Source organism: Elaeis guineensis, chromosome 1 (assembly GCF_000442705.2).
Source record: "Elaeis guineensis isolate ETL-2024a chromosome 1, EG11, whole genome shotgun sequence".
Classification (NCBI taxonomy): domain Eukaryota; kingdom Viridiplantae; phylum Streptophyta; class Magnoliopsida; order Arecales; family Arecaceae; genus Elaeis; species Elaeis guineensis.
The window spans coordinates 172,851,732-172,860,183 of record NC_025993.2 but is presented as its reverse complement, the minus strand read 5'-3'; the positions used below and the strand labels follow the sequence as shown (position 1 = coordinate 172,860,183).

At 35.7% G+C, this 8,452-nt stretch overlaps 1 non-coding gene across 1 annotated transcript; it reads left to right on the top strand.

Annotated features, from left to right (window-relative positions):
* The first annotated feature begins 5,334 nt into the window (after positions 1–5,334).
* TRNAR-UCU (transfer RNA arginine (anticodon UCU)) lies at positions 5,335–5,407 on the top strand. Its single transcript has one exon. It is a non-coding gene; the product is annotated as a tRNA-Arg (tRNA).
* Positions 5,408–8,452: the final 3,045 nt, after the last annotated feature.

Sequence of the window (8,452 nt, the reverse complement as noted above, 5' to 3'; positions counted from 1 at the left end):
GTGAACGAGGGGCGGGGAGTGTATTCGTAGAAGGCGTGAGAGGATCCGCAGGGATATCTGGCATGCAGTAATGCCAAGGTAGGGACTTCGTTCAAAACTTTCTCACAAGCCGAGGACTTTAATGACATATTTCTTTTGAACGTCACAAATTCTAGGCTTTCCTTGTATAACCTGTGGTTATGATTGCGTGCAGAGAATCAAGCGAGCTTTTCTTTAACAAAAATTTATTGAAGAAATCCAGCGAGATTTTTTCACTTGCCAAGTGGCATCTTGCATGAGCCATTCGAAGAATAAAAAAATAAATTCCACGTAAGGATGGAGTGGTGTTCTTCAACATTCACTTAAAATAGTCATTTAAAACTATCAAAAAAAAAAAATCATTTAAAACTATCAAAACATTCATTCAAAACTATCACCAAAAAAACATTTATTTAAAACGGTAGGAAATGGAACATGAAAAATTCTTTGGCACCTATTAAGTGCAGTCCAATTGTATTTAAGCTTATTAATGTAGTTTAGCAATCCACTGTTGCACTAGCTTCCACATATGGCACCAAGACTTTTGGGTACATTTATCCTTACTCCATGTGGCATGAACTTTCATATCCACAAATATGGAGAGCGTCCATGGATAATCTGAAGCGTATTTAGTGATGATGTAATGCTAAGGGCTTTATTCAAAACTTTGCTATGGACGAGGGGCTGATTTGAAAAATATCTTTGGGATGCCAAAAAATATAGCATGAAATGCAATGTAAGTTATTTCCAACGTTATTGGTTGTCACCCCATTTACTGCTCAATTGGTATGTCCTATATGGCAATAGCTGGCATTGATGCAGCAAAAGAGAGGATGTGGGAGTCACGAGGGGAAGGACTGCCGATCACCATCCATTAAAGGCCATATTAACACCTAATTGAAAGCGAATGAAGGGAGTAGCGCTGATCTTTACCATTTACCTTTTGAGGTTGGAGGCTGCAATTATTTGTAGCAACATGCAAGTTAGATTTTGGTTATACAATAATAAGATAAATTACTGAGCTGATATACCGTACCAAAAATATTAATAGGACGATATATGCGGAGAAAGAACAGTAGATTGGTGCATGTATCTGGTTGATCCATAAGGGAAGTGTATTATATATTGAAGTATATAATTACTTTTTCTTTTTTCTTTTGGTACAACGTATATGTATTACTTTACTTGCCTAACTTTGTAGATAGAAAGGACAATTAAGAGTAGGATAAGAAATGGAGTCTATCCATAATGATTTTCATGGATGGATAGATCATGATCATTTGAGTTGTAATTAGTACTATAGGAGAAATAAATGTTATTATAAAGGAATCATTAATTTCACATTTAAGTTCTATAGTTTTCTATCTTGTTCTTTTTACCCTCAAATATAGAAGTATGCAACAAAAAAAAGAAAAAAAGAAAAAAGCTAAACCACAAACCCAACCCCAAATGAATCTCTTTGGGATTTTTTTTTAAAAAAATTATTTTTGGTTTCGATTTAAAAAATTCTTGAACTGAAAAAATTCAATTCAATTTCACTTTGAGATTAGATGACTGATTTGACCTGTATATATATATATATATATATATATATATATATATCAAACTAACTCAATCTAATCCAATTCAATTCATATGTATCTATATATAATTCTATTTTTTATTTTTTTTAATATTTGTATATATAGAATAGATTTTTTATGTTAAGACTTAATCCAGTCCATATAGTCTAGTCGATCAACCTTATATTTTTTATGTTTAGATTTAGCCCAATCCATTGAATATCAAACCAATAAACAGAATGAAACTAAACTAAATTTTTCAGATTGGTCTAAAATGATTTTTATAGATGATCTACTCGATTTCGGTTTTGAGTTTAGAAAATTAATTTAAATTGGTTCGATTTTGAATTAATTAGATCCAATCCAAGTTTTTCACATCCCTACTCAAAGATAGAGACTACTTTCCATTGAAAATAGCCATAACTTTCAACTTGCAACATCAAATAAATCCTCAGGATAATGCTCACTTTGAACTGTGGTCTGGGATCATCATCTCCTGCTAAAATGGGCAATCTTTCTCTAATATGCCAGTTACTGATACTGAAGATATTTTGATAATTCAACTACATTAGTATATCAATATTAAGATAGAATAATAGAAGTTACTTCAAATATATAAATGAAAGTCTCAAAAGATCCAGAGGCCCCCTTGCCAAATCTCTTAAACAAGCTATACACGAGAAGTTCACATGCAACTTTAAATCAATAAGCTAGCTTGGACTCAATTAACAAACACTCTAAAATTTAGTGGGCTTGGCTAACTCAAGCTTGACTAATTAACACCCTAATCAATGGTAGGTAATAAATGGTTGTACATTAGCTAATACAACAGGAATAATTGATGGTAATAAGACATGGTACTATCATGTGAGTAATTGATTTTTTTGTTTTTTTGGCATTTTTGACACGCGGACCCTCCTTTAATCTTTGTGTAATGATGCGGGGTTGTGGACCAGCTTCTTAATTTTCGGTACCTCCGCTATCTCTCGTCATATCAGACTGTATGCATTTAGAAGGACTGAGAATTTAAAAAAAAAAAATTATAGTCAGTGGATCGTGCGTTAGAACGTTGGCCGATATGGATGTTTTGTAAAGCCTGGTCCACATGGGGACCCGTCATTAAATACCCCCAGAGAGGGGGAAAGAGAGAGAGGAAAGAGATATCTCGGTCCCAATGATACACCACCCAAAGCATGAGTATAGAAAAGCTTGTTACCGAGTAGAAGATCATGACCATTGGCCCAAGTACTTGTTGGTAGGAAGTAAATGTACATGTTCACGAAGATGCTCGTTTAGAGATGGCAATGAATCGTATATGAAACGAATCAATCGATATCCATATCTATCCCATAAATAAAAATTTTATACCCATCTCCATCCCATAGCCATCTCAGGTTGGATCAAATTGGGCTCCAAAGATGGATCAGATTGAATCGGATCAGCTATATCTGAATCGATCTCTCCTTCTCCATTTTTCATTTTCACCATCGCCCCATCACCACCTACAGTCCTATCCAGCCATCTCCAAACTTTACAAAATAGCATGGTTCCATCAAGATTAAGCTCTCAAAACCTCAAGGGACCAACTTACGCTGCCACAACTCACATAAATCCTATATGCTCTAGAAAAAACCCCAATCAGAACCTAAAAAACCCCCTTCGATCTCTCTCAAGTGCTCTCCCTCCCCATAGACCTCCAAAAAAGAGAATGAAATGAAAACAAAAATAAGCAAAAAAAGAAAAAAAAATCAATCTATGCCGAAAAAGGTCTTACCTTTTTTTTTCAATCTTTTTTTTGTTTTGGTTGATTTTTTCCTATATTTTTTGCCAATGCTTTCTCTGTTTTTTCGGTCCTCAGGAGTCTCAATCGGATGGGAGGCTTGGAGCAGTCAAAAATGGAAACTTAGATGATGGCTAGAATTTTGTCAGAATCTGATTGAGGAGAGTGGAGATCCATCAGCTATTGAATCATCGTAGTGCTGCTTGAGTGTTCGGGCGGTCAAGTCACTAAGTGGGGGTGGGAGGGGCGTGTTTTGATGTAAACAAGAGAGAAGGGGTGGGGGGCAGTAGGGACCTATCGGTCGCTTGGGTGTCGGGGTGCACGGGTTATCAGGTGAGGATAGGGGTGGATGGGTGGATTTTAATGCAAATGAGAGAGAGAAAAAGAGAGAGATAAAGAGAGAGAGAGGGGTGGGGGAGAGTGGGGATCCGTCGGCCGTCAGGCTATTATAGGCCGCTTGGGTGTCGAGGTAGCTAGCTCGCTAGGTGGGTTGGAGGGTGGGTTTTAATGTAAACGAGAGAAGGGGATGGGTCAGGGGCAAATTTTGATATAAAGAACAGAGAAATTGATTTAAATTTATTTAAGTAAAAAATATTGTCAGGGCGGGCTTGGGATGGGGTATACCATTATCCAGATCCTACTCAAATCTGCTTCAGATATTTTTTTAAAATCTATATCCATCCCATCTCTTAATCGGATCAGATAAAATCTGTCCTATTCGGATCGGATAGTCATCAAATCAAAAAAAATTGCCCCCTCTTTGTACACAAAAGTTTAAACTAAAAGGTCGATTTATTCAAATAAACAAGGGTAGTGACAGATAACAATCATCATTTTTTATTCTTGCAAGGCAAAAAAATATTATCAATTCTTTATATCACGTTTTAACAGGATAATGGATATAAGTATTATAAAGGCCGCTCTTTTGGACATGGATAAACAATCAAAGGGGACTGTTGCAGTCGATCTCCGGCGAGATGGTCGACGGTGAGCTAAGTTATAGGACTTGAATACTGGACGACAAAGAACCTGCAAAATGAAGGCCTTTTGCCGGAAGTTGTTCGGTGAGAAATCCTCTGATGTTTAAGTCAGTCGGAGAAAAAGAACAGTAGAAAGCTAAAAGCGAGAGCCAAATGCTTCTGATTAGTAAAACTTACCAGATCCCCCTTTGCCTACCATTATTTATAGGGTGGAGAATACCACTGTAATATAACTCTAGTCCATGAATATTCAGGACATGGGAGTTATAGCATTTACTGAATGGTTATCTCACTAACCACCATCAAGGTCGAATAATGGATAGTTCGTGGGCGACTATTGCATCCTAGGATCGCGTGTAGTTAATGCTCATGTTGGATAACTATCATTTAATCCTCAAATTTATGGAATTAAGATAGTCAGTAGAACACCGAGGAAGTCGTCAGTCAGGTGTCGACTACATATCAAACATCGCAAGTTAGACATTGATTGTCTGTCGAACCAAATTGGTCAAATACCGACTAGATCATATTTCATCATATAAGTCAGCTCGATCCGTAGCATAATACACTTAGTCGGTGTGGAGATGAAGAAAAGAGATAGTCGTCGTGTACTTGATCGGTAGGAAGAAGAGGATGAGGGATAGTCGACTAAACGATAAGGATCTATCCCAATAAGGACTAAAAAGTAATGGATAGCGTTCTTTAAGCAAAAAAATTAAAGAATATTTATCAAAAAAAAAAAAAATGGAGAATGATCGTACATGCGAATAATGGATATTAGGTCTGCGTCTTAGAGTGGTCCAAATAGGAGGCAAGAGGATGGAGGTGGGAAGATCTCAAACGTTCCAGGCAGGATGAGAAGGGAGTGGCCCAGATGTATGCTTTAGAGAGAAGTTTCCGGATCGAGAAGAAGAAAAGGGTTGACCTGAGGTAAGAAGCGGCAAGGACAATAAATTAAATAGTACACTTTAATTTGTCTTCTTTTAGTTGTCACGCGCCCGTGGCCTAATGGATAAGGCGTCTGACTTCTAATCAGGCGATTGTGGGTTCGAGTCCCACCGGGCGTGATTTTTTTAATAACTCTATTTTCTATTCCCAATTCACATGATTTTTTTAATAACTCTATTTTCTATTCCCAATTCACAGATTTTTTTTACCTTATGGCCCACCCTAAGATTCATCTTTCCTTTCACTCTCTATTTTGCTTCCTAAGATTCATCTTTCCTTCACTCTCTATTTTGCTTTTAAAAAAAAATGCTTTTGCGTCATATCAATCCAAAGAGATGCTATGGGTCCAAGTCGGGATTTTAATAAATCCAGACATGGAGGTTCATCTTTCCTTCACTCTCTATTTTGCTTTTAAAAAAAAATGCTTTTGCGTCAGATGCTATGGGCTCAGGTCGGGATTTTAATAAATCCAGACATGGACACGTTGGCGTTTTGAGTCTAAATTTTGTCAGATACTGGGCCCTTTTTAAGATTCGATCAAGCCCAAGATAAGTACTAAAAATATTCGGGTCTTTGGATCAGGTTTGAATATATTAAAACTTATATTATTCACTTTTCTGGACTTAAAGAAAATTCTGAATTCATACTTTTCTTTTGTTTTTTTCAAAAGAAAACTTTGCATGCATACCGTGTCTCTGTTCTGTTAAAAAAAAAAAAAAGTCATCACATTTTTTTTTTGTCTTTTTTAAAGTGAATTTCTAATGCATACGCTTTCACTCAACGATAGGGTTGATCTTTGATTCATTCTTCTTTTTTCTTAAAAAATGCTTTCACATCGTATCAATATAAGGGGATGCTATTGGCTTGGGTCGGATTTTAAGTCCAGACATAGACTCGTAACGGTTGTGAGTCTAAATTTTGTTACATAACTGCCCATTTATGGATCGAGTAAAAATATACCCAGTCTTCATGTTCATACATGTTAAAACCCATATAATTCCTTTTCTCTGAATCTTTTTTCCTTCAAGAATTTTTTTTTTGATAATATCCTTAAAGAAAATTGTGAATTCACACTTTTTTACCTTTTCTCAAAAGAAATTGTGAGTGCATATTATGTTGCCCGACCTGGGGTTTAGTCTTTTCTTCTCTCTGTCAAAAAAAAAAGAAAAAAAAAAAAAAAGAAACACTGAAGGCTCTCACCTCATATCAATCTGAGTGGATGCTACTGGCTTAGATCTGAATTTCAATAAATCAAAGCAAACTTATTGAAGATTTGAGCCTAACTTTTTTTTGTATACTAGTCCGTCCAAGGATCAAGTCAGGTTTGAGTCACGTAGCCTGTGATCATAGGAAAATTATACTCTATACTAGATGCACCACATCAACAGCGCACCACGCCGATCAGAGTTTTCGTTCTTGTGAATGCCTACCTTTTCTCAAAAGAAACTGTGAGTGCATGTTATGTTGCCTGACCTAAAGGTTAGTCTTTTCTTGTCTCTATCAAAAGAGAAAAAAAGGACTCTCACCTCATATCAATCTAAGTGGATGCTACTGGCTTAGATCTGAATTTCAATAAATCCAAGCAAACTTGTTGAAGATTTAAGTCTAATATCTTTGTATACTAGCTCATCCAAGGATCAAGTCAAGTTTGAGTCGCATAGTCCGTGATCATAGAGAAATTATACTCTATAATATGGATACCACATCAATAGTGCACCATGCCGATTTCAGAGTTTTCGTTCTTGTCAACACCATTCATCATACAACTCATCACGAATTGTTGCCCACCTCACCTTGTCTCCAATAGTTCCTATGGTCCACTATGGATATTGTATACTTTGTGTAGAGTATAATTTCTTGGGATCATATTCAAATATGTCAAAGCTCATATCATATCTTTTGTGCATTGTGTTCAGAATTGGTGTAAATTGAGTTAGGGTACTTATCATATACTAAAAACATATATTGAACAATTAATTAAGCTAAAATCATCCATGAGTTGAGAAATTTATCAACAAAATATTCAATTAAATATGCTAAAAATTAAAACATAAACAATAATTTCTTGATAGTTAACCATATTCTAACACTAAAAGTTGAAGTGATGCATTTAATTTAAACAAGTACAATTAGCAAGCACATTCTAACATGTTATTATTTTTATTTTTATTCTTCACCCTATTAAATTATAAAAAAGTTTATATATAATTACTTTAAATTATAAAAAATTTTAGTGACATCCCCTCAACTAAAGACACCCCCTCAATTTTAGAAATTTTCAAACCAACCATCTAAATTTTCAAATTATTCCAAAGTGATCCTTGAGCTCCCCACTAACCCACAACGTTAGCTTGCTATCATAAATAAACAAAATACCGTTGCTCTCATCAGACATCTACAAATGTCTTTTGATCGTTCAGATGAATAGAGGAGTTCGGAGTGCTTTGATGCATTAAATGATCCTTAACTATTGGAATATACTGGAAGTGCTTTGAGATCCATGCAAATGAATGAATGATATTTAGAGTGATTTGAGTTCTCTGAGATGGGTCATCCTTAAATGTTGGCCATATGCTAGGAATGCTTTAAGAACTATGCAAAACGATGAATGAACAAGTTTGGAGTGCTCTGAGATATGTGCAGTGGATGATCCTTAACTATGGGCCATATACTAAAGGTGCTATAAGATCTATCAAGTGGATGAATGGAGCAATTTAGAATGCTTTAAGATTTGTGTAGTGGATAATGAAGAGGTTCGGAGTGCTTTGAGTTCTGTGTCATGGGTGATCCTAACTATAGGCTATATACTAAGAATGCTTGGAGATCTATGCAAGTAGATGAATGAAGGGGTTCGAAGTACTTTGAGATATATGCCATGGGTGATTCTTAACTATGGGCCACATACTAAGGTACTTTTAGATCTATGTAGGTGGATGAATGAAGTGGTTTGGACTGCATTGAGTTCTATACAAGTAAGTGAATAGAGGGGCTAGAGTACTTTGAGATCTATATAGCAAGTGATCCTTAACTTTAGGTCATAAATTAAGAATGCTTTGAGATTAGATGAATGAATGAAGCAATTCAAACTGCTTTGAGATTTGTATGGTGGGTGATCCTCAACTATGAGCAACACACTAAAGGTGCTTTGAGATCTATGCAGGTAA